Consider the following 26279-nt stretch of genomic DNA (forward strand, 5'->3'; position numbering starts at 1 on the left):
GCTCCAATTTCTTTCTTTTTTCACTGCTCAATGAACCCATGCTTTATACATAATAGATAAGTATGATTCTGAGTGATATTGCATGATGCCAAATCCACATGATATCTGAATCTAGATGACACTTAAATAAGTCAACTCAATAAAGCTACTGAATTTTTATGCGATTTTTAGACATTGAAATTTTACAAGTATTCCAAACAAAAATAGTGCACTAAAACATTTATCTTGTTAGGTGTGTTGGTGTCACAGAACATGTCTCCAGAATGAAGTCATCAGTCAACAGCTAGACATTTCTGTCTAGCCAGATGTTTCAAATTATTTGATCAAAAGCCCATTTTTAACAGAATTTCCATTTTTTACCTGAATATCTTTTGTTACAGAAGGCTCTAGCTTTTGCTGATTAAAATACTTTTGTGATAAGGTTTAAAAGTTAATTCTAGTAATTTATCTTGGTGTTCTATCTTAAGTCCCTGAAGAATACTCTTCAGAAAAAAATCTTAATGCAAATTTTTGGAAATATTTATTTTTAATTCTTGTAGATCAGAAAATGCTTCAATTGGTTTAGTTATAAAAGACTTGGTTGAGTTCTAGCAGAGCATTCAGGATGTAGATGTGACCTCAGGCTGGTTGACATTTGCTTTACTCATTCTTTACTCTTCTTTCAGCCTGGAAATTCAATTTAACCACAACTGAAACATGGTTTCCTCAGATTTGGTGGGATAATTTAAAAACACCTCTTTGTTTTCCATTTTGGTGCCACCAGGCAAGAAATGTCAATAGCAGCCTGAATGATGAGTCCACACCTTACCAGCTAGCAAGAGAATAGAAAGCTTAATGCACTGAGCCAGCTAGAAATTAGTAGCCCCATCAAACCACTTTCCTAACATTTAAAGCAAGCTAAAATTCTAATGCATCTCTGAGCTCAATCTGGCTTTACAAAATGACTTAGAGTGGCCTACGTGATTCCTGAAGAGACAGGTTAACTTCTACAAATAGTTCAGCTCATTTGAAACTGCTGTTCAAATATTCTAAACAGCCACATCACATACTCATATGAAATACACTTTTGCCCTTTCCTATAAATTTTGTAGAGCAGAATACAACATTATTCACTGGGTTTCTCTCTTTCTCTCTCTCTCTTCTTGAGATAATCACATCCTTAGGGCATTATATGGGAAGACATGTATCCAAGCTCCTATAATCCCCAGGAGTGTGATTGCCTTGTGGTAATTATATCTTCCTTCCAAGATGTCTTATACTATTATTATGGTGCCTTATTGCTCAAATACGACAGAGATATCTGATAATGTAATTACTTTACCTTATCATGCTTTAATAAATAATGTAGGAAGGATGGCTTTTGCAGTAAGCTTGTCTAAAGAGGCTAAGCATCCAAAGGGAAAGGATCTGTGATACAGCTAATATTAATTTGAAGGGCTGAAGGTAAGCAACAGAAACATTAGCATCAGATATTTTGCCATGAATGATTAAACAAAACACATAAGGCAGGGTGTATCAAAGCAAAGCTCCCCCTCCAGCCAGTTGGAGAACAGATTGCCCATCCAAGTGTGAACATTTGACACTTATGTGTCTTTTGAGGCATGAAGAGATGCCTGATATTTGTTGATTCTCTATTCCAGGACTTGCCCCTGCCCCTGCATCCAACATAATTGTTACAAAGGTGAATCAATATGTGTTTGAAACATCAGCTATTATACAAAGAATGAGCTTCCCATGGTCATTGATCTAATAACATTTAATGATTATTTCTTTCACTCTCTTGAAGATTCTCTGCTTTTCCCTCTTGCTTTTTATATCCAAGGACTGTATTGATTAATGCCTGGCAGACAATTCTGATTATAATTAAAAACCATCATTACATACATGCAGAGCTCTTTGTTTTAACAATAAAGTAACATGCTTATTACCTAATTAAGGAATATTCTTCATAATGTAGCCACAGTGAAGACTTCTATTAAGTAAAGAATAATCTAAGCAGCCTTGAATTCTGTCTACACAGAGAGAGAGAGAGAGAGAGAGAGAGAAATAGTACCTGGATCAGAGGCTTCAGGGGGCACAGTATAAGAAATGAATATGGCAATGTGAAATGGGACAGGGATCTTGCACTGAACACTGTGTTAGGTGCTGTGCTCTCTGAATTGAGGACAGCATCTGCCACAAAATCAGTATTCAAAGGCTGTGGAATAAATGGACTAATTAATGAAGGCAGCCAAGTCAGCTAGAAAACTTTGAGGAAACTAAACACTAAGTCATTTGGAAAAAGATTAAATGAATTCACACACACACAAAAACTAGATATAGTAAATATCCAAAAATGTGAAATTGCATTATTAGATTCTTTCTTTTCTTTTTAGATTTTATTTATTTATTTATTTATTTATTCATTCATTCATTCATTCATTTATTTGAAAGAGACAGAGACAGACAGGGGGAGAGAGAGAGAGAGAGAGAAAGAGAGAGACTGAGTGGGGGAGGGCAGAGGGAGAGGCAGAGAATCTCAAGCAGAATTTCTGCTGAGTGCAAAGTCCAACTTGGGGTTCCATCTCACAACTCTGAGATCATGACCTGAGCCAAAACCAAGAGCTGGATGCCTAACTGACAGAGCTACCCAGGTACCCCTAGATTATTTCATTGCTCAGTCTGATATATTGCGATTGATTAAGCATCTTCCCAATAAAAAATACAGAAGAAATCCAGATTTATTGCAAAATGGAGTTGCAAGGGGGTGAGAAAAGAAGGGGAAAAAAGTAAGATGGAAGCAACTTCTGTATACTAAAGAATATTTATAAGCAGCTTTGGCAGCCTATATCTTAAAGATGAAAGTATTGAGCTCTCCATTCTCTTATGCAGCCGAAGGCATGATTGCCTACTACGGAACAGGCATTGTGCTAGACCTTGATTTATACAAAAAAGAACATGACACAGTGCCCATTTTCAAAGGATGGATGGATAGATAGATAAGATACATAGATATAAATATAGATGTTTATGTATATAAAACTATATCTATATATATATATACACACACACACACACACATATATATACATATATATAGTTGGTAATAACTTCTAAGTGAACAATGAATTAGTTTTCTATTTTTGCTTTTTTGCTTTAACAAATTAGTACAACTACTGTGGCTTTAAACAACATACTTATTTAGAACTTACAGTTCCAGAGTCAGAAGTATAACACAGATCTCTTTGGGTTCAAACTAAGGTGTGTGTAAGCAGGGCTGCATTCCTTTTTTGGAGGCTCTGAAGATTATCCATTGCTCTGCCTTTTTCAGCTTCTAGAAGCCCCTACATTCCTTGGCTCATTGCCTCTTTTCTCCATGTTCAAAAGAAGCAATTATAGGATATTCCCACATGATATTACCCTGGCCTTTTCATCTCCTTTTTTTCCCCCACTTTTAAGGGTTTTGTGATGGCATATGGGTATTTGGAAAGCAAATCTATATCCAAATTCAGTGTCTATTCCATTAAGAGAAAAGCACTGGGTCTCCATGATTAGAAGCATTCTAATGAAACCAATCTGCCACCAGGTAAGTGGCAGATCACCCTAGGGAATAGTGCTATATCAGGGACTAAGTATTGGTTTCTGTTGTTGTCGATTTGAATACTCAGCCATGTCTGAATAGCAATGACTGTAAGTCAGGTCAGCCCTGGTGGGTGTAAGTGCATAGTCTCCATCCCTACCACCACAGTCATCTTGTTCATGAGTCAATTAGACAATGATACAAGTGGCTGGGGAAAGAAGCTGAAGGGGATCTCAGAATAGGTTATTCTGTTCACTTCATGATTAAAACCATCCCCTGCTGGCACTACCCTTTCATGAGCATTCACATGGGACAGAAATTTCATCATATCATTTCCTATTCAAAGAGATGTATTCATACAACTTTTCCCAAGACTTCCTTGTCAATAATTTATACATTATCTTATTTTTCAAGTCCCTTCCCGTTCAGCCAAATCATTGGCCACAGCATATTTGTTGATATAGAATCATACATGTGGCCTTTTCTTCTTCCAGGAAAAATAAACCTCAGGTGCATTGTTGAAAAATCTGTCAACTGGGAGAATTTTCCTTCACCAGTTTCCTTTAGGGATGTCCAGAAAGTGGCTACAGCAGTATAGCTGCCCATTTTTAGAAAGTGTCTGAGTAGTGTGCAGAACCATCTATAAACCAGCATCCAGTTTCCTATTTCTCCATCAGTTATTCATAGGCAACTGTCCCTCTGGTCATAAGTATAGGTTTGGAGAGAGACAGTAATGCAGCATAAGTAGGGGTCATGGGCATTTGGGTCATTTCCTCATGCAATTTACTTGTGCCTTTAGTGCTTGCTCAAGCTCAATTTATATATACCATTTCCATTTGATGATGGAGTACTGCTGTGCATGCCCATGTTTATGGCTTAGCAGGTCAGATCACATGTAATTCATGATGGGCAGTTCAGTTCATATGGTAACTTGGTGGTTCATAGTTAAGTGTTCAGTCTGTAGTAAGCTCTAATAGTAAGCCAAAAGCTCTTTCTTAAAAAGAAAATAGTTTTCCACCCAAAATAACAGAATTTTGCTCCAAAATTCTAGGAGTCTGAGATGTAATTCATCATAGGGCTCTGTAAAGACTCCAAATATCATATCTACCTGGCACTGGCACCTCAAGCACCATTGGATCTACTAAGTCATATGGCCTAAGTGTCAGAGCCATTTTGGGGAGGCCTGGTTTTGTAGAGCCTTCTTTTATTCTGGGTGTATTCAGAACTTGCAGTTTTTCAAACTACTCACAAAAGTGGCCTCACAAATCCAAAGAGTCCCACTAGGTGATGTCTCACTCGTTTTAGAAGTTGAAGCAGGTCTTTTTTATCATTAAAGCTCTTATGCCACAAGTCAGGGAGCCTATGTGGGGACTATGTCAGTTGCTGAGTATATATATTCCAATTACACATTGGAACTGGGGGAATTGTTTTCCTTTCCCAAAATATAGTCACTTTCCTTTTGGGGAAGGTGAAAGTAAGAGCAACAGTATATATTTTTGTCAATATAGCAGGGTCCTTCCTTGAGGGGACCTGGCCTCTTCTTCCTTCTAAGGGTTCTGTTTCTTTAAACTTGCTCAAGTTTGAGAATTGATTGAGGGGCAGTAACTCTCTGCTTTGGTAAATCAAGTTGAGTTCACAACCTAGAACCCCTTCTCTTAGATAGATCAGGTAGGAATAAATTCACCATTTATTTCTTTGCTTGGGACACCATGATCAACCAGCCAAATGCACTAAGTTTCTACAAGTTAGACTATTCTGATTACTTGCTTTGACTCTGGCATCCATTTACAACAGTCACATCTACCTTGTCTGGCAATTATGTGCTACCACTAGGTCCTTGCCACTATGGGATCCAATTACCCCATTCTGTTTAGGGACCCCCATTATTTGGTAGCTGTCTCACTATAATTTCTGACCTACATAGAAATGCATTCACAGAGATCTTCAAAGATGTGGGGTTCCCATGGGGCACCTGGCTGGCTCTAGTGGTGGGGTATGTGACTCTTGGTTTCAGGGGTGTGATTTCAAGTCCCATACTGGGTGTAGACATTACTTAAAAACAAAATCTTTAAAAAAAAAAATGTGAGGCTTCCGTCACAAATTCACTTCTCATAATGGTGAAACATATGTACCCTGAGCTCTCCCAGGGTTGATAAGTGGATCTTACATGATAAATTCACTCTAATACTCCAGTCTCCCCAAGGTTTTGGATACCTTCCTCTATAACTTAACAAAGAACTTGTAGCATTTCAACTTTTGGTGTAGGCTACCTTCAGGTTCATGTGTTAGCCAATCAAACTAATAGAGCCCTTTTGAAACCTATTAAACTAAAACTTTGTACCCAGAATCTCTTCTTAGGCTCATACCAAAAATTAAACATGATGCAACTTTATTTTCTTCCACCATTAACATCCTTACCATCCATTATCACATCCTTAAAATCCATCTCCATACATATTCTTCATATTTTTGTCTGTATACATTGGAACAATGTTGAATTTTTTTCATATATAGTGTGCTTTGATGTGAGTCACACAACCTTTGTGGCCTCTAGGACTTAAGTCTAGATCTAGAAACAAAGAGAGACGCCAAGGATGGGCCTCAAGGGAAATCAGCAACGTCTTAAAAGGCTTCTATCTCAGGGGAGGCCATGGTGGGTTTTCAAGGCAAAGAAAGGCTAACCTCCTCAGGCATGGATAAAAGGAGTGTACCTAGGGGACAAAGAGGACTCAGCAGAGTTTAGGGGTTCAAGATTTATAGCTTCCTTAGGATACCCCCACCTGCCCCTATTCCAATGATCAGGACCTCATTCTTTCCCAACAATTTACTTGCATTAGATACTCTGATAAATTGGGGATTCAACTTGAGTTGGAATTCAACCCCTCACTGTATGAGACTCTGGGTTTGGTTTTTAGAAATCCCAGGCATGAAGCTCTAGGAGATAAAGATTTGGGTGAGGTGGTTTGTTGTTTTTCAGATAGAGAATTTTTCAGGATATTTATGAAAATCTTGAACTGGGAATTTGAAGCCCAGACTCATTCTCTTCTTTTGCCCACTTTTTGCACCACAGTTAGGAACAGGCCTCCAATCCTATTGTATTCCCTAGTATGACTAATATGTTTTCAAGTAGTGAGTCCATGGTTACCCAGAACCATGCCTTCTGTAGGTATCTGATTAAGAGAGTTGTGATTTTACCTTTGCCTGAGAATTACTTTTTTGGGGGATTTTTACTGAGTTATGCAACAGTTTTATTTACCAAAGCCAGATAAAATTTGTTGCCGGCAAAATGCAACTCTTGGATTATTTAAATCCAGATGCCTCATTCTTGGCTCCCTGAGATAAAATCAGAGTGACAATAGAATTTTCTTTCTTTTTTTCTAGTTTTAATTTTGCTCTATGCTAGTTGCACTTGGGTTTATATTTAGTTTGCACACAGCTGACAAATTATTCCCCAGTGAGTTTTATGGTCTGACCATTTGGTGATCTCTGTGAAAAGGTTAGTGGTTTATAGAGACCTTGTCTCTGGGTGAGAGATACCAGAGAATCTAATAGTCTTTCCTGTTTATTTGTCTATCTTGAGACCAAATCAATTAAGAATTTCTATCTATTGGGAAGGGAAGAGCTCTTTGATATACACTGGTAAGTTCCGTAACTTGTGCTAACTCTCAAACTAAAGTTGAAAGTTTTCTCTGTGTCTATGTTTCTGTCTATGGGCTTATAGTTCAGAAGGACCTTTGTGTGTATAACATTTTTCTATTTCTGGATGTTACTATTATATTATGTAGCCTCTTTAAGGAGTTATATAGAACTAAATTTACTAGAGTTCCCCCCAAGTAAGGAAGTTGACATTCTAATACTTTTTTTTTAATTTTCCATCTGACTTTATTTTCAAATACACTTTCTTTTTTAAAAAACCAATACACTTTCTGCAGGGATGACAAATATCAGTACTAGGAAATCCAATTATACAAAAAATACTACATCTAGTCTGGGGTAGATATATTTATTTTTTGGTAACATACATTAAGTGGCACTAATTACACAGTAACTATAAGGTAACTAACATGAAACCACAGAACTGTAACTCTGCCACAGCTGCATAGACTTGGGCCTTTCTGGATGAGCATTTTCAAAAAAAACTGGATGTCCATCACAGAGCTATGCCAATAAAATCTGTTAAGGAGCAAAGCTCTGAAGTAGGGACTCACTAGAGTACCTTGCAGCTGACAGATGACAGGCAGGACATGTTAGTTATAAAGTAGTTACAGCCTAATTCACAAAAGTTACCAACTGTTTCTCTTTCTAAAAAGAAGCAAGAAGTTAAGAAATTCCTTGAATTAGCACCTGGTATGTCAGGTGCGAGAGCAGAGGAGGGCTGTTAGAACGGTGTCAGAAGGACCCGGGTGGTCAGGTGGGTTGGACATCATTAATAATCACGGTTGGCTTCTAAATACTGGTAGCAAGATGACTTCTGATTTGTAATCTTAGGTAAATTATAGATAAATGAAAAAGCCCAGTAATCATACACTAAGATTAATAAACAGCACTTCAAAATTAACTACATGAGGGCTGTGCTTGCAGCAGGGTTTCACAAGACAAGGCACCCAGATTTTTTCTTCCCACGTCTGGCTTGCAGAGCAGCTCTCCTGGCCATTTCAAAAACCTCCCTCACTCCATCTTTGGTCTTTGCTGAACACTCCAGGTACCCAAAAGCGCCAATCCTGTTTGCCATATCTCTGCCTTCTTCAGGTTTCACCAACTCCTGCTTCATCTTGGCTCCTTCCCGCCTTGTGTGCTCACCATTCCGAAGATCCTTCTTGTTCCCAACCAGGATGATGGGCACGTTGGGACAGAAGTGCTTGACTTCCGGGGTCCATTTTTCTGAGATATTTTCTAAACTATCAGGGCTGTCAATGGAGAAACACATCAGTATAACATCAGTGTCCGGATAGGAAAGAGGCCTCAAGCGGTCATAATCTTCCTGCCCAGCTGTATCCCACAAAGCCAACTCTACCTGCTTTCCATCAACTTCGATATCTGCCACATAGTTCTCAAACACTGTGGGTACATACCCCTCTGGGAACTGGTCCTTGCTAAAGACGATGAGCAAACAAGTCTTGCCACAGCCTCCATCACCAACAATCACCAGTTTCTTCCGGATGGCAGCCATGCTTACAAATGTGCTGCAAGACCCGCGGCCTGTGCGGCAGAAGTTCTACAAGTGCCTTGAACTTCTCAGATGAAAGGCACTTAGGCGACGACTCGCAGTCCGGTCTCTCTGCGCCGAGGACGCCTGTCCACGAGTCGCAAGCTCGGAGAGGGCAGCACACTAAGGAGAGAACCGACGGAGGACGGCCGGCGGGCGGGGAGCAGGGAGCGCCGACGTTCTAATACTTTTAATGTGCTAGGTTTTAAACATATTTTTTATAAAAACAAACTAAAAAATCTTTTAAGAAACCAAATTTTTGCATAATTTAGGTAACTCTTTGGCAAATGAGACTAATTTTTTTTTAATTTTTTATTTTTTATAAACATTTATTTTTATCCCCAGGGGTACAGGTCTGTGAATCACCAGGTTTACACACTTCACAGCACTCACCAAAGCACATACCCTCCCCAATGTCCATAATCCCACCCCCTTCTCCCAAACCCCCTCCCCCCAGCAACCCTCAGTTTGTTTTGTGAGATTAAGAGTAATTTAACAAAAATGATTATATTTTCTCTGACTTATCATTGTTAAATGTAATATAATATAATCCTATGTTTATATTCCACTGAGTATTTTCTTCCTAAAGTCACACAGGTTTACTAATCAAATAAGTAACATTACTTCTACTTAATGTTTAAGATTATGAAAAATTTAAATTTGTGTTTAACCACATTGAAGGACTATTCTGACAAACTCTCAGTTCTACTGTAGCAGTTTTTAGTATGTCAGCTTAAAGATTATTTCCAAGATTTTTAGGTAACTTGAAACCTTACACTGATTTTAATTTGAATTAATTAACATAGGTATTTATTTAATATCTAGATCATCTCTCACCAAGATAGAATATTGAAACATTGATTACTATGTAACACTTCTAAATCTGTAGGCTTTTGCTTGTTATTCTCATATAGTGAGACTTGATTTCTGAATCTGTTAGTGAACATATTCATTGTTGCTACTTTTTTAAAGGATTTTTTTTTTTCTTTCTTGAGAGAGAGAGCAAGAGAGAGAGCATGAGCAGAGGGAAGGGGTAGACAGAGAAAGAGAGAAGGAGACTCCCACTGAGCAGGGAGTCCCAAGTGGGACTCCATTCCAGGACTCTGGGATCATGACCTGAGCTGAAGGCAGACACTTAACCAACTAAGCCACCCAGGCATCCTCATTGTTTCTACTTGGAGAAGTTGTATGAAGCCTGGCTATTCCATGTGTATCCATGAACTCTGCTGGGCTCTCAGGATGCTGATGTGTAACATTCATGGTTATCCATAGTTTTCTCTGTGACATAAAAGTTAGCTTTGGTTAAAAGTCTATACTTAGGAACAAAAGTTTCAGAGAAAAAAATAATTGTATGTGTATTTTATTTTTCAAGGAAACAGCTGTTTTGTCCTAAAGGAGTGGGTTGTTGTTTGATCTCCAGAACCGTTCACACTTCCAACTTTATCAAGGACCTAAAGAGAGTTTTTGTAGGTTATAATTATTGACATAAACCATAAAGAAAATTGAAAGAGAGAACTTTTAAGTATTTATTTACTTGTTCATTTGAAGCAACCAGGATTAATGTATTGCATGTGAACAACTTAGTAATATTACGAACTTTATTTTCAACTTGAGGCTATCCTGTAATTGATCCTAGAATACAAGGTCTGTTTTTTTCCAGAATATGAAAGAGCATAATGCTGTACAAATTTAAATAAATTTACTTTACAATGATTTGTAGTATCTGAGTTCGATAAGCTATGACATATATTAAAATATTAACAAAGTGTGCTCACTTTTTGATGGGCTTGTTTTTTTGTTTTTTGCTTGTTTACTGTTGATTTCCTCCACCTAAAGGAATTTTCCCCCCTTTGTGTGTAACCTGTCTTGATGACAAAGTTTCAGTGTCTTACCAAAATAACCTTCTATGGTTTTTGTTGACTTTACTATATGTCTGATTATGTAAGAAAACCATTTTCTCACTGAAAAAAAGCTAAAATCATAAAAAAGCTTTACAATCTTATTATCTTCCCAGATTTTAAAGTATATTATTTTGTCACTTTGAAATGAGCCAGCTATTGTTTCTTAGGCATCCATGGTTTGATTCCTATCTCAGGCATTAAAATCTTCTGACAATTTTTCCTTCTGCAAATAGAATCCTAAATGTAAAATGAAATGAAGTAAAATAAAACTTTCAGGATATCTTTTGTACCTAGAACCTATAAAATTTCACAAAGAACCTCTGCTAGTTAAAAAATTGTATTCTTGGGGCACCTGGTGGCTCAGTGGGTTAAAGCCTCTGCCTTCAGCTCAGGTCATGATCCCAGGGTCCTGGGATCGAGCCCCGCATCGGGCTCTCTGCTCCGTGGAAAGCCTGCTTCCTCCTCTCTCTTTCTGCCTGCCTCTCCGTCTACTTGTGATATCTCTTTTTGTCAAATAAATAAATAAAATCTTTTTAAAAATTGTATTATTTCACCTTGTAAAAAACAGAGGTACCAGAAATAATTTGGTTTACTTGATATGTTGTTATTGATGCATTACATGGTAAGCATCATATCAAGAAATGCTTAATAGGAATGTTAACAGGACAGACAGTAGCTACACATGTGGGGAACATAAACATCATAAACCTGCCAAGTCACTAAGTTGTACACCCGAAACTAATGTAATATTGTATGTCAATTATACCAAAATTTTAAATACTTCATGAAAAAAAGTTAAAGAAATGCTTAGCATCCCCTAGGTTAAATTTGTAATGGTCAAATGTTATCAGTACAAATATTTCAGAAGTTGTATATTATATGGTAAGTGTCTAAATAACTGTCAATGCTTTCAGTCTCCCTGACACGTTTCTATTTATCAGAATCCTGTTGCTGCTTTGCATGTAATTAGACAAAAATGGCACAGCTTATCAGCCAAATTTCAGTTGTTTTTTTTAAATGTTAACTTGACCGCATCTTCTTTACTTCTTTAATTTGAATTCAATATGTTCCAGGCTGGTGATTTTCAATTGGGAATTGGCATTGCTTACCTATAAGTTTCACTAAAATATTGTGGAATAATTAGAAATACATATACTGGTCTTTGACCCCAGTTCCTGACAAAGAGCTCCTAAAACTCTTATAATTTTACAAGTGATAGGAGTTTCTGACACAGAATTCCTAAATCCCTTATAGTTTCCTGGGTGATAGGAGCCTCTCTTGTTCTAATGAGGCAAATCTTAGGGAGCTCCTGAGTGTGGACTGGTCACTAGAAAAACCAAGCCCTGGTTAGAGGCTTGGGACTTCCAGGCGCACCTGTGTGGCTCATATGGTTTAGCACTGACTCTTGACTTCTGCTCAGGTCATGATCTCAGGGTTGTGAGATCAAACTCTGCTCATTAGGCTCTGTACTTGGTATGAAGTCTGCTTAAGATTCTCTCCCCCTCTCTGTTCCTCTGCCCCTCCCCCACTGCATGTGCACAAGCATGCGCTCTCTCTTTCTCTTAAAAAAAAAGCTTGGAACTTTCAGCCACATGCCAATGTTTTCCAGATGGAGGAGAAAGGCTGGAAATAGAATTTATAATCAATCTTGCCTACAAAATGAAGCCTCCATAAAAATCCCCAAAACAGGTAGTTCAGGGAGCTTCCAGGTTATTCAACCCATGTTGGTGCTGCTAGGATCACACTTGGGTAGAGGACACAGAAATTCCATGTCCCTCCCCTATAACTCTTACTATACATTTCTTCACCTGACTGCTGAACTATATCCTTTATTATATCCTCTCTAATAAACCAGTAAGTAGGCAAATGTTTCGAATTGAAGGAGGGGTTTATGGGAGCCCTAATGTCTATATTGTAGGTCAGAAGTATAGGTAACAACCTGGGACATGCAATTGGAGTCTGAAGTGGGAGTAGACTTGTGGGACTGATCTCTTAACCTGTGGGGTCTGAAGTTTTCTCTAGGTAGAGAGGGTCAAATTGAATTGAATTGTACAATACCAGCTGGTGTCAGAGAATTGCTTGATGTGTGCAAAACCTACACATCATCACATCTAGTGTTAGAAGTGAAGTGTAGTGTGAAGTAAAGGAAAATACAGTTTTTTTCTAGACAATATAGCTCCTTAGAACTCACCCCAGACTTACTGAATTTTCTCAATAATTTTTACCTACTTTATATATAATCTTACTAGATGTTTGGGATAGTAATGGCGTATTGTGTCAAATTATATGTTATATCAGTATTTTTTTCTCTGCAGTGTATATATTTCATCCATTTTTTAAAATAAATTAGATACAATGCTCACTGTTTTCTTTGAAATAAGGTTAATCATAATGTGTATAATTATTCTAAAACTTTGTTTTGGAATTGACTTTATTATTGTGTTTTGCATTCTATGGAAGCATATTCCAAGAAACTCCCTTCCGATCTTTCGCAATTGAAAATCCTCAGCAATAAATTAACCACAGCCATTTTAAGATTTTTGTCATCTGTAGATCTTTTTTGTTTCATACTGATGCTTTCCTGAAAGCTTTCACAATCTACTACAGACCAGATTGCTTTATCTTCAAAAAACAAAGTATCTCCCGAAATAGAAAGGGACTATAAAAGGTACGTTTGAATACAGTCTTCTGATGTCATTGCGTTAACAACTTTGAGACAGTGTCAGTGAGCTGAGCTAGGATTTCCAGGACTTTAGTGGAGAAGCAGTTGAATTCATGAGACTGCTGACCCATGAGGCAGGGGATCAAAAATTAATTACATAGAACTAAATGAACTCTGAGATAATTGTAGTTTTGTTTAGAATATTGATACTGTTTTAATAATCTGTTTTGGCGATATAAAAGTAAGACCTTCCTCTTTCTTCTCTTCCAATGTATAACTCATTACAATTTTGTAGGCTCCGCTTTGTAAACTGAAATAAAATAAAACACTTATAAATGATATTATATTCTCCCTGTATAGCCAATCCAGAATTTGGAAATACTTACTGAGTATCTTTATTTTCAAGGCAATGTGGTCTTCTTGCATAGGTTCAATAAGTATCTGTCCCCCTTTTTACTAGGACCTGATTGAAAACATTGGTTATGTGACCAAGGGATGCCATACTTGAGAAACATGCTCATTTAATCAGAGATGACTAAATATTTTTCAGGAATTAAGACTTATGTACAAAGCCATCATAGGAAAACTGACCATTGTCTACCTAGTTTATAGGCTCCCCAGCCTACAGATGAGAAAGTAGTATCCCCTCCTCGCAGGCATAGGAAACTCACATTAAGGAGGGCCTGGAGAAAAGAGAAATGTCCCCAAATTAGTAAATGATGCCAATGAAATATGGTGGTTTTCTGAATATAAATGATGCCAATGAAATCTGGTGGTTTTGTTCTGATTTTCTTGTTTCAAATGGCTTTAAAAGTTCAATCTGATTTTTCTTATGAAAAGTCGTGCTGCTCCAATATAAATAAGCAGGACAATCCTAATGAGAGCAATCTTATTTTGTGATCAAGATTTTTTTTAATTGTTTTTGTTTAAAAGGGTAGATTGTAGGGAAAAAATGTGTTTTATTGAGAGTTTAGCTGAACTACTCCATGACATTACTGTATCAGCACCCATTTTGTTTGGCCAAGTGGCCTGTGGGGACCTTCAGCTGACATTAGCCCTCTCATGCAAGTGTGTGCCACATGTGGAACTACAGAGTCACAAGCAAATGCAGGTTCCCAGTACTACTTCCTTGTGATCAGCCCTTGCAATCAACAATCAGCCCTTGCAAGTCAACATCTTCCCGGGCCTGTCCCTTGGATGTCCCTTTGATAAGACCCCCTCGGAGCTTACCAAAACCTCCTTATCTTTGGCTTGAAATGACAACTGAATCTTCGCCTGAGAACCGCAAAACACTCTACAACCAGACTGTAATAAAGGCAAGTTCCTGAGGTCCTGTTCTCTCTCTGCCAGCACCCTGCCTTCACCTCCCCATGTCGCCCCTTGAGGCATGTTGTGCATTTCCTTCAGGACTTGTGGAGGCAATTTCTCTTGTGGCCTTTTGTTGAACTTTGGCTTATCATCAGACACCTCGAGCTCTACTTAACAGATGTTAACAAAGCTGTAATATGTTCCAATGGAAAGCTATACATGATCTTTATCAGATTATCAGGTTATCAGCTTCTAGTCCAGTTCATTGTCTTTGAGCCATTTTGTAGCTTTTTTGTGAACTGTAATTAACTGAGAGATGTATAAATGTTGTCTTGTCTGTTAGTGATTGTATTTGATTTCCCCCACTCTACACCTGTGGAAAAAGTTTTCTCTATTTACAATTCTTCTCAATATTACTCCATATAAAATTTGTGATCTTTAACTTGTTTTTTGAACTAATTATAACGTCTCCCTGATTTTCTCATATCATTTGACTAAACAGATGCTCAGTTTTATGTTTGTATGAGTGTCATGATTTTATCTTTTTCTGAAAATTACCAGAACTATATGTTATTTCTACATTTCCATATCTATAGAAAAATAAAACTGATAAAAATATATTAAAAATTGAATAATTTTAACATGACATTTTTAACTTTGGACAGATTAATTCAACAAAAATAATATAGAGATATTACAAAAGTAATATAGAGATTACCTAACTAGCTTCATTCAATGAGTGGTTCAAACTGTATCTCTTACAAATGGAGAATACACATTGTTTTCAAATGTCTATGGAAGATATTTAAAATTTATTTATCTACTAAAACATAAAGTTAAAAAAATCTGCAAATTATCCTGAAACAATTAAATATTTTTAGAAAATATTATTTCCAACATTACCCTTAAAGTCAAAGAGGAAATCAAACTGTTAGAAAAACAAATATGGAGAATATTTTAAATTTTCATGTTGAAAGCAAATTACTTCTATAATTAGTCAATTATAATTTATAAATATAAATGTTAATGTGTGTTTTGTGAATATATGTAAATATGTGATTGTAAACTTTTGACAGTAAACTTTAAAAACATACGTATTGTTTCTGTAAATACATGAAGAATAGCTGAATGCATTCAATAAGTATTTAAATAGTTTCTTGTATTCACACAGCTTTTTGTAAACACACTGGAAGATACAAATATCTATAAGTTTCAGTGATTGCTGCTGTACTATATGTCACATTGTGGAGTAAACCCCCTATGGGCTGCAAATGATTACACAGAATTTTCAAGTCAAAGACTGAACTTTGTTTGAGAGTGAAACTGGGTCAGCACAGCCTGTTTCACAAAGAACGGAAGCATGCAGAAAGAAAGCTAGGTCAATGAAAGACACCCACATTTATCTATTAATATGAAAATCAGTCTAAGATGTAAGCCCAAACCAGAGGCATCAGCGGATGAGAGGCAAAGAAAACCAAGGAGCACATTTGAGATTCTGAAATAAAGTAAAAGACAAAAATGTACACAATTCTGATTGGTATGTCATCACTGACTGATAAGACTCAATTATCTTTTTCCCCCCATACTTCTCTCCCCACAACCAAAAACTAGAATGGAATCTACGCTTTGGATGGTGTCAGTGATAGAGAAGTTTGGTTCTGCTTAAGAGCATGGCAGATGCCATAATCAATTCTCCAGCCCTAACTTACTCTGAGACAGATGTTGAACTTTACTTTGATATGGAGAACACTCACAGAGGCATCAAGATTATCTTCCTCAACTACTAGTAAAAGATATCAAACTGATAGATGCATATATGAGGTTTTGGCAGATAATGAAGTCATCATTAGAAAACAGGCAGATTTAGGGACACTTGAGTGGCTCAGTCAGTTAAGCACCTGCCTTCGGCTCAGGTCATGATTCCAGGGGCCTGGGACTGAGTCTCACATTGGGCTTCTTGCTCAGCAGGGGGTCTGCTTCTCCCTCTGCCTCCTGTTCCACTGCTTGTGCGGTACCCCCCTCCACAAATAAATACGTAAAATCTTTAAAGAAAAAAGAAAATAGATTTAGAGAAATGATACAATCAAAGGTGGACATTAATGGTTATGACAGTAGTTGTAAAGGTGAAGGAACAAAAGAACCTGTAGTCAAACTTCCTGTGTTTTCTCTTAACGTAAAGAGGTACCTATCTGTTACTAGACTCTTTGTAACCACGAAATCACACTAAAAAATGCATCTGTCCATTGGAGAAATAGTAAGAGATGATGGCTGAGATGTACTGAACTGTGGGAATATAGTTTGAAAGACAAAATATTTGTGGTGAGCATGCTTAGGAAACTGTTAAAATAAAATTCTTCCAGGTAATTATTTTTTTTTTTTTAAACAGTGTGTGAGTGGTGCCCAGTTAAGGGCAATAACAACCCATGAGTGGGTTGCCCCAAAGACGTGGGTTTCTGGTGATTGAGCATTTCTTGGGACGTCTGGTTGTATTCTCTCCTCTGAAATCAAATTCACTAACCCATGGCATAGGAAGCATACTACTCAGTGGTTAAATACTGTCACTCAAGAAATCCTCTAAGATTGACCAGAACATGCATCTCTGCTGCTCTCCTTCCCTAACAATCAAACTACCAACCACCTTATATATCCAGGTAACTTCTGGAGGCAGGCTGTATCCAGAAGTGGAAGCTGGCTTCCAGCTGTGCCAGGATCTGAATAGTTACAACATGCCACATAGGAATCTGGAATAAAAACTCTTGGTCAGACTTCTGACTCCACTTGCTGGGGAGAGTTTAGGCCATGTAAAACTATAGCCCCTGAGAAGATTCATGGTGTTTTGTGTCTTCTCAGAGAAATGGCAAATTGTAATCCAGCAAATCACTTCTCAACAAAGGCCAAGATTACCGTATTTCCTCCCACCACTCATAGTATTTCCTCTCTAGCCGTTGGCTCCAGAAAATGAATAAAAATCTCTTTGGGGGGGAGGGGAAAACAACGAGGAACTGGAGAGAAAAACAATTACAGCATCCAGAGCACACAGCTTAAAAAATGTAGAAGAAGAATAAATGAAACAAGATGGAATTGGGAGGGAGACAAACCATAAGTGACTCTTAATCTCACAAAACAAACTGAGGGTTGCTGGGGGGAGGGGGTTTGGGAGAAGGGGGTGGGATTATGGACATTGGGGAGGGTATGTGATTTGGTGAGTGCTGTGAAGTGTGTAAACCTGGTGATTCACAGACCTGTACCCCTGGGGATAAAAATATATGTTTATAAAAAATAAAAAATTAAAAAAAAACTGTTATAAGAAATGGACATTTTTTTGAATGTCAAACAACAAAAATAAAGCATTAATGGAGAATTGACTAGAAAATTAAACAATTAGACAAACACATGAAAAGTCTGCCAGAAGAGTGGGGTGAGAGTTTACAGTAAAAATATTCAGTAGATGAATTTAAGTGTTGAGACATGTGGTTGATTAAACTAATTTCCCCAGTTCTTCTTTCTCTGTATTTATGCCATTTACCACATGAATTTTTCCCTCTAAGAAAATATAGGGGATCTGTATTCTTACCACTAAAATCAAGGCTGAGATTCTGGGTAACCAGCAGAATGAAGTAAGAGTGATGATGTGCCAGGTCTGCATCGAGATCTCAAGAACCTGAGGTGTTTGCACTTGTGCTTTCGCTCCTCTGCTTTCACTATGAGCATATGCCCTGCTGGAAAATGCAGCGTATAGAGTAGAGCAAATCACAAGTCATTCTAGCCAATATCATCCTAGATCAGCCAACTCAGAGAGGACCCACAGACATACAGAAGTGAGACCAGAGGAACTAGCCAACAGAGCCCAGCCTACATGACTGAACTGCAGACCTAAGAGCTGAATAAATGTGTGTGTGTGTGTGTGTGTGTATCATATGCCACTGAAATTTTGTGATTGATTTTATTTATTATGCAGTCTTGACTGTGGATGACTGATATGAAACATGAGTGGATGACCGAGAAGATCAGGTGGAAGAAAATGTGGGGGAAAAAATGATGGAAAGCATTAGGAAAAGAAAAGATATGTGGAATGCAGATATTCAGGAGCCCTAAAATGCTAATAATAAGAGTTTTCATTATTGAAGAAGAAAAACTTAAACAGGGAAAGAGAGACAATGTTTATCAAAATAATAGAAAATAGTTTTCTTAAACTGAAAATATTGTGCAGTTTGAAATATCACTTAATTTCAAAGCAGCAGTAAGAAAGAAATCCCTTACCGTATCTTATCAGTATTCTGAATCAAATAATAAAGAAAAATTTTGCAAAAACTCTATGGTTTTTAAAGAACAAAATATAGAGTACCTGTCTGGGTGGCTTAGTTGGTTGAGAGGTCGGCTTTTGGTTTTGGCTCTGGTCATGATCTCAGGGTCCTGGGATTGAGCCCCACATCAGGTTCTGTGTTCATCAGGGAGTCTGCTTGAGGATTCTCTCGCTTCCTCTCTTTCTGCCCTTCCCCTACTTTCCCCAACTTGCGCATGTGTACATGTGTTCTCTTTCTCTTAAGTAAATAAATCTTTTTTTAAAAGAAGAAAATATTTACAAAGTTAAAACGAATCAGAATGATATTGGAATAGACGTTAAAACAGGGTTGGCAAAAATGGCTCATGGGCAAAATTCTACAGCTGCCTGTTTTTGTAAAGTTTTACTGAATCATAGTACACCTACTTGTCTATATATTATCTGCCATTACCTTTGTGCTATAACTACAGAGTTGAGTAGTAGAGACAGAGACTAGTCTGCAGAGCCTAAACTCTTTATTATCTAAGTCTTTACATAGAAAAATGTACTGATTGATAGGCATAGTGGAAAGATAATTTGTGCTCTATTGAATTAAGGGGCTTTGAACTTGTAGTCCTGTTCCTATACAAGATATCATTAACCTATTGGATCAAAAAAAAATTTAGTGTGAATATGAAAAAATTCAGAGAATATATTCATCAAATCCCCATAAAAGAAATGACCTAAGGAGGAACATTAAACACCAAATGGATCGAATCTGAAATCTCAATGTAGAGGAAGTATTAAATGAGCAGGAAATCATAGACAAAGAACTTTGCAATAAATATAGTGAAAGCTAAACTGATTATGAGAGATTATTATTATATACAGTGTAATTAGTAAGTATGGATTTGTGAAATAGAAAAAATAGAGTGCACAGAAAAATAGAGTAATAACAAAGTTATATAAGAGTACTAAAATATGTCAGTAGAACTCAGAAGCTATAAAATATCAAGGAGTGGGGGAAACTAAAAGCACTCGAAACTTTTCTGTAAGGGATGAGGATCTTGATAGGGAAAAAAATAAAAAGCATTTGTTATATGTGATAATGTATTAATACATTATATTATTATACAATATTATATATTATATTATTATAATAATACATTAATACATTAATAATGTATACAAGAGTATGATTAACAATGCAGGGAAAGTGAGGAAAGCTACTACAGGAATGAATAGTCAATAAATCAGTCAAATTTCTAATTTAACAGGGGAAAAAGCAGAATGAATAGTAACTAAATGAAGTAAGTTAAAATGAGGAAAAATAAAATGAGAGCATAGCAGAGTGAAGTAAGTGGTAACATTAAACAGTGTGGTATCAGTTTCCATATTCACCTGAAGTAGGCAGAAATTTCAAACTGAATAAAATGTAAGCTTTTGGCTATAGAGTGCTCGTAAAAATACTTTAAACACTGTAATAAAAAAGTCTGAAAATAGAGATAGAAGAATATTCTAGGCAAATGTAAACAAAACAAAGCAGGAGTATTTGACTTAATACAAAAGAAAGTGGGATTTAAGGTTGAAAGTACTGAAGAGGATACTGAAGGACATTACACAAAGATAAAAGGAACAATTTATGAAGAAGATATAAAAGTCATAAAGTTGCATGCACCAGGAAGATAGCAGCTAAATATATAAAGCAAAATATTAGAAATGCACATTGACCTTGATAAAAATGCAATTATGGGAGAAGATTTTATTATACCACAATCAAGGATTGCACAGATATAATAGACAAGAACTAAGTGAGGGCACAGAGGCATAGAATAATACAGTCAATAAACTACATTTTATGGGTGGGTATGCACAAATATACAAAATGTACATCATTGGATCCTACAAGAAGAGAAAAGACTTTTCTCCTTATATTTAGGACACATTTACAGGAATCATTCACATTCTGTCCATAAGTAAAACATTTTCAAAAGACAATTTTTATAGTCTATAATATCTGATTATAATCTAACTTGATTCTTAATATAAATTATCTTCCAAATATTAATTTCTTATAAGTTAAGTACTTTTGTCTTAATAATTCTTGGGGCCAAAGAAAAAATAAAATTGAAATTATAGTCTAGAAAATTATGGAAAGCCAAATAAATTCTCCTATGTTGGTTATGATTATTTGGTTAAAGGTATCAGAGGTCCCAGGATCAAACTGCTTTAATACTAATCTCCTAAAACAAAGAATCCCGAGATGGGACTCTTTGAAGATTACTTCAGCTGTTCAAGTATATCATCAGGGCACTGTGGTTTTTCAGCTTGGTCTGCCATGCCATTTCTGGTTTATAGGATTCATTCTCAGTTCTCTCTCTTGCAAGTTTCAAGAGGTCTGCATTATTTCCAAGTACTGTATTCAAATGTGCCAGCAACCACTGGTTGAGGAGACCATTTCTTTCAGCATTTGTTTATAAGAACAAATAAACCCTTCCCCAAAGTCCCCTAAAAGACAGCCATTCACATCTCATTGCCCAGAATTTGGTCACATGCCCAAGGGCAAACTATACACAAATAAAGTAAATTTGATCCATAGTTTAATTACATTAATTAGGATTACTTAACTGACTTAAATGGGCATAAGGGAGGAATGTGTGTTCATTTTTTTTTTTTAAGATTTTATTTATTTATTTAAAGAGAGTGAAAGAGAGAGCACGAGCAGGATGAGGGGCAGAGGGAGAAACAGACTCTCTGCTGAGTGGGGAGCCCGATGTGGGCTCAGTCTCAAGACTCCAGGATCATGACCTGAACCAAAGGCAGGCACTTAACTGATTGAGCCACCCAGGCGCCCCAGAATGTGTTTCATAGACACCCCGAATTTCTGCTAAAACATCTTACCACAGCCAAAATTTATAATTTTAAATGATGTTGATAAATTCATCCTAAGAGTTTTGAAAGAATATAAGGCCTAAGTCAAAAGATAGTATTAACATAATAAAAATAACCAACTATGAAAGGTAATGAAACAAAACAACAACAAAAGATGAAAGGTTAATACTAAAAGTTATTTTAGAACAAAAGTTAGACTAGAACCAAAGTTTCACAGTTTTTTAATCAATAATCCCCCACCATAAGTAGGATACCAGACCTTAACAAAAGTTATAAAAGTAATGTATGAAACAGAAATGTAGAGATAGCTCAATCTTACTTAGGAATATACATGTAAAATTCTAGCAAAAATGGACAAATTGAATCTAGACAGATATCAAAGAATAATGCTTCAAAAAGATTAGATTTATTCTGGGAATATAGCAGTGAACCTGTATTTTAGGAGGCTATCAACATAATAAATGGACAAAATGTCTATGATCATATTAATAGTTGTTAACAAAATTCATAGAGTAATTAAAATAAAACCTAATTCTGTGATATGTTCACAGGACATATCTAAAACAAAGCTATGATAAAAATATAAAAATAAAGTAATTTAAAAAACTTATACAAGGCAATATTGTCATAAATAAATAGAAATTCCAAAAAAAAATTGAATTCACATAAAAAGCATCAATCAAGAGGTGCCTGTGTGGCTCAGTTGGTTAAGCATCTGCCTTCAACTCAGGTTATGATTCAAGGGTTCTGGAATCTAGTCCCACATTGGGCTCCCTGCTCAACAGGGCTTCTGCTTCTCCTTCTGCTGCTGCTGCTCTCTCTCTCTCTACCAAATAAATAAAATCTTAAAAAAAAAATCCAGAAAAAAGGCACTTTATAAAAACTCAAGTTATGACTACCACTGCATCAAAGCAGCAACATATACAAAGCAAAAATTACATGAAATATAAGGAGAAAGAGAAGACATATAGGGAGAATTGTAATGGTCTGAAACTATTTTATTCTATTTTTAAATTAAATTAAATTTTATTATTTCACAGCTGTCACTACAGAGTCTATAAAAAAGAAGTAAAGGTAAACATTAACAATATAATAAGGGAAGTATTTTAATTATATAAACAATTGCTACATACTATATCATAAATAAATATCATGTGATATAGAAACTTATTGTATGCAAATAAAATTGTATGTCATATATTTATATGTATATTATTACATACAACAATCTCTGTATCTTGAAAATAGAGGCTATAGCTTTTTTTCCCAAATTTCATGAACATCATAAAAATTGATGGGGCACCTGGGTGGCTCAGTAGGTTGAGTAGCTGCCTTCTTCTCAGATCATGATTCCAGAGTCCTGGGATTGAGCTTCATGTCCAGCTACCAGCTACTTGTGCGGCAGGAAGCCAGCTTCTCTCTCTTCAGCCTGCCCAATGCTCTTTCTCACTATCTCTTTCTCAAACAAAATCTTTAAAAAATTGAAATGTGCATATATATATATATATATATATATATATATATATACATATATATATTCAAATATCAAATATATATATACAAATACACTCAGAGAAAACTTTAGTATATTTTTAAATTAGAAATATTCAAAACTATGTTTTATGCAAAATAGAATTAAAATTAGAACCAGAAAGCCAACAGAACCTCCAACTAAAAATCAGTACCTTATGTATATAAAAGTAATATAAATATTCAACTCTTGGGACAAGTGAAAGTAGAAACTAGCTTTGTAAAATTTCTAGAAAATAACTGTACTGAAAGAACTAAGCACAATAGCCTATGGAATGCAGCTTTAGAGGGACTCAGGAAAAAAACCTTTGTAGCTAAAAACCCAGAAAATAATATAATGATAAAGAGATAAATACATAAGACTACCATGCAAACTATTCAAGAAACAACGTGGGAATATTTAAAGTACAACAATAAAAAGAAAATGATCCAAAGATCCGAAGATCAAGGGTCAGCTCCCTGCAAAGACCACCAGAATAATCTGTTGGTTAAGCAAAAGCTAAATTCATTAAATGATTATAGAAAGAGAGAATACAACCTTGACTGAATCTTAGTAATATCTCAGAATGGGGAGGTTGGGGCAAAGATGCATACATAGGGTTTTGTATTCTGGGATTGAGTGATTTAAGATGGGTCTATTCAGGTGGGTAACCAGCTTTAGGAAATTCCTGAAGCTAGTAATGACGTTATTTATTAACTTACAGCCTTATCTTCCTGGGCAAGAATTTTTTTGAACCAATAGTAAAGTCATATTGACATAGGTGGTCTCGGTCTTCAGTTTTGATAATTAAGCTATATGAAATCAAGTGGTTTCAGTTCTTAACCAAAAATACTCCAGAAGATAGAAAAATTCTTATCAGATTCATTTCTAAATCTGAAGAAGAAAATATGGGGAAATCTCCTATTGGTATCACATTTGAAGGATAAACTAATAGCACATAAAATGTTCCAGAACATAGGCAAAAAGTACATCTATCAATTTATTTTTATGAAAGTATAATGTTACTATTAAAACCCTTCAACTGCAAAATTTCCACACACCAACCTTATTTACATGTTTATGTGAAAACTTAAGTACAATGTTGAAAACAATTCAGCAAAACATTTAAAAAATGATAACAAAGAAGGATTTATTCTAAGAACATAAAAATGATTCAATATTGGCTAATCTATTAATATAATATGTCTTTCTAATGATCTAAGAAGAAAAACTGTATCTCTGTAGATGTTGAAAAAGTATCTGACACCAACAATTCTTATAAATATCTTCAATTACAAAGCAAGAAATTAATCCTATCCTAATACATCCATCTCATTCTCAAAACCAGCACCATGCTAATAGAAAATACTGCATTTTATTAAAATGTTAAACATATAACTGCCATGTAACCCAGACATTCCACTCCTAGAAAATTCTTCCCCTAAAAATGAATGCATTTGGTCATACAAAAACTTATACAAGAATGTTCGTAACAACTTCATTTGTAATAACCCAAAAGTGAACACAATCCAATAATTCACCAAGAAGTGATTAAAGAAATTATAGTAGATTCATGTAGTGGAATATAGTACAATAAAGAACAATAAGGAATGAACTATTGATGCATAAAAAAATGGGGATAAGCCTTAAAATAATTATGCTTATAGAAAGAAGCCACACCCCCCAAGTGGGTGGGTGCTTTATGATTCTATTTACAAGAAACTCTAGAAAATGTAAAATTCATCTAAAATGCCAGAAAGTAGATCATTATCGTTGCCTTTGTTTGTTTTTATAGTAGCTTTTAAAATCATGGGATACTACTGGATTTTTTTTTGTTATATTGCCATGATTTGTTTATTTTATATTTGGAAGTTTATACCTTTTAACCCTCTTTACATATTTTGCCCACCCCACCACCTCCACCTCTGACAACCACCAGTCTGTTTTCTGTATCTATGAGTTTGGGTTTGTTTGTTTGTTTTGTTTTGTTTTGTTTTGTTTTTTCAGTTCCATATGTAAGTGAGATCATACAGTATTCATCTCTCTATGCCTGACTTGTTTCACTTAGCATAGTATCCTCAAGATCCATCCGTGTCACAAGCAGTAGGCCTTTATTCTTTTTTAAAATAGCTACATAGTATACCATCATATCTCTCTCTATATACATACATTCCATATCTTTACCCATTCATTTATCAGTGGACACTTAGGTTGCTTCCATATTGCCGCTGTAAATAATGTGGCGATGAAGATGGAGGTACACATACATTTCCAAATCAGATAAAAACCCAGAGGTGGAATACTGAATCATATTGTACTTCTATTTTTAATTTTCTGAGAAACCCCCCATGCTGTTTCCCATAGAGGCTGCACCAATTTACACTATTAGATTTATTATAGGGTGAGTGTGTGCCCACTGGGGGAAGGCAGGTCATTTGGTGAGAGGCAGCCCAGGAATGGCTGAAGGTTCTAGAGGACCCTTCACGGCCTGAGTCTCTGGTTGTTTGGGAAGCTCTGCCTTCTGTTCCAGCCCAAGGTAGGCAAACCAGCCATTGACAGTTTTTGTAATTTACAGGGTTTGATGATGGGCATGGAGTAAGTGCAATTCCCACATGTCTAAGCTGTGCCCATTACAGGGTACTCAGGAGGTGTGGCTAGAGGGACAAAAAGCTCAAGGGATCCCCATTGGCCAGAATCAACATCTTGCTAGGAGTGTAGATAAAGTGGACACACTGCACCAGCCTTGGAGTACTGGGAAGGATGGATTACAAAGGGCATGAAGAACACTTTGTGGAGAATGGATATGTGCATTACCTTGATCGCAGTGATGGTTTCACATATGTATGCATGTGTCAAGATGACCAATTTTACGTTTTAACTGTGTGCAAGCTATGTCAATTATACCTCAATAAATCTGTTTAAAAAATTTAGGTTTGAATGACCACAAATGGCTAGTGGCTACCATGTTTGAGTAGAGCTC

General features: G+C 36.2%; 1 pseudogene across 1 annotated transcript; it reads right to left on the reverse strand.

The window, feature by feature from the left end:
* Positions 1-7416: 7416 nt before the first annotated feature.
* Positions 7417-8921, reverse strand: LOC309847945 (transforming protein RhoA pseudogene; annotated as a pseudogene). Its single transcript has one exon. The product of its transcript is annotated as a transforming protein RhoA pseudogene (transcript).
* Positions 8922-26279: the final 17358 nt, after the last annotated feature.

This window comes from Mustela nivalis, assembly GCF_964662115.1.
Source record: "Mustela nivalis genome assembly, chromosome: 14".
In the NCBI taxonomy this organism is placed as follows: Eukaryota; Metazoa; Chordata; class Mammalia; order Carnivora; family Mustelidae; genus Mustela; species Mustela nivalis.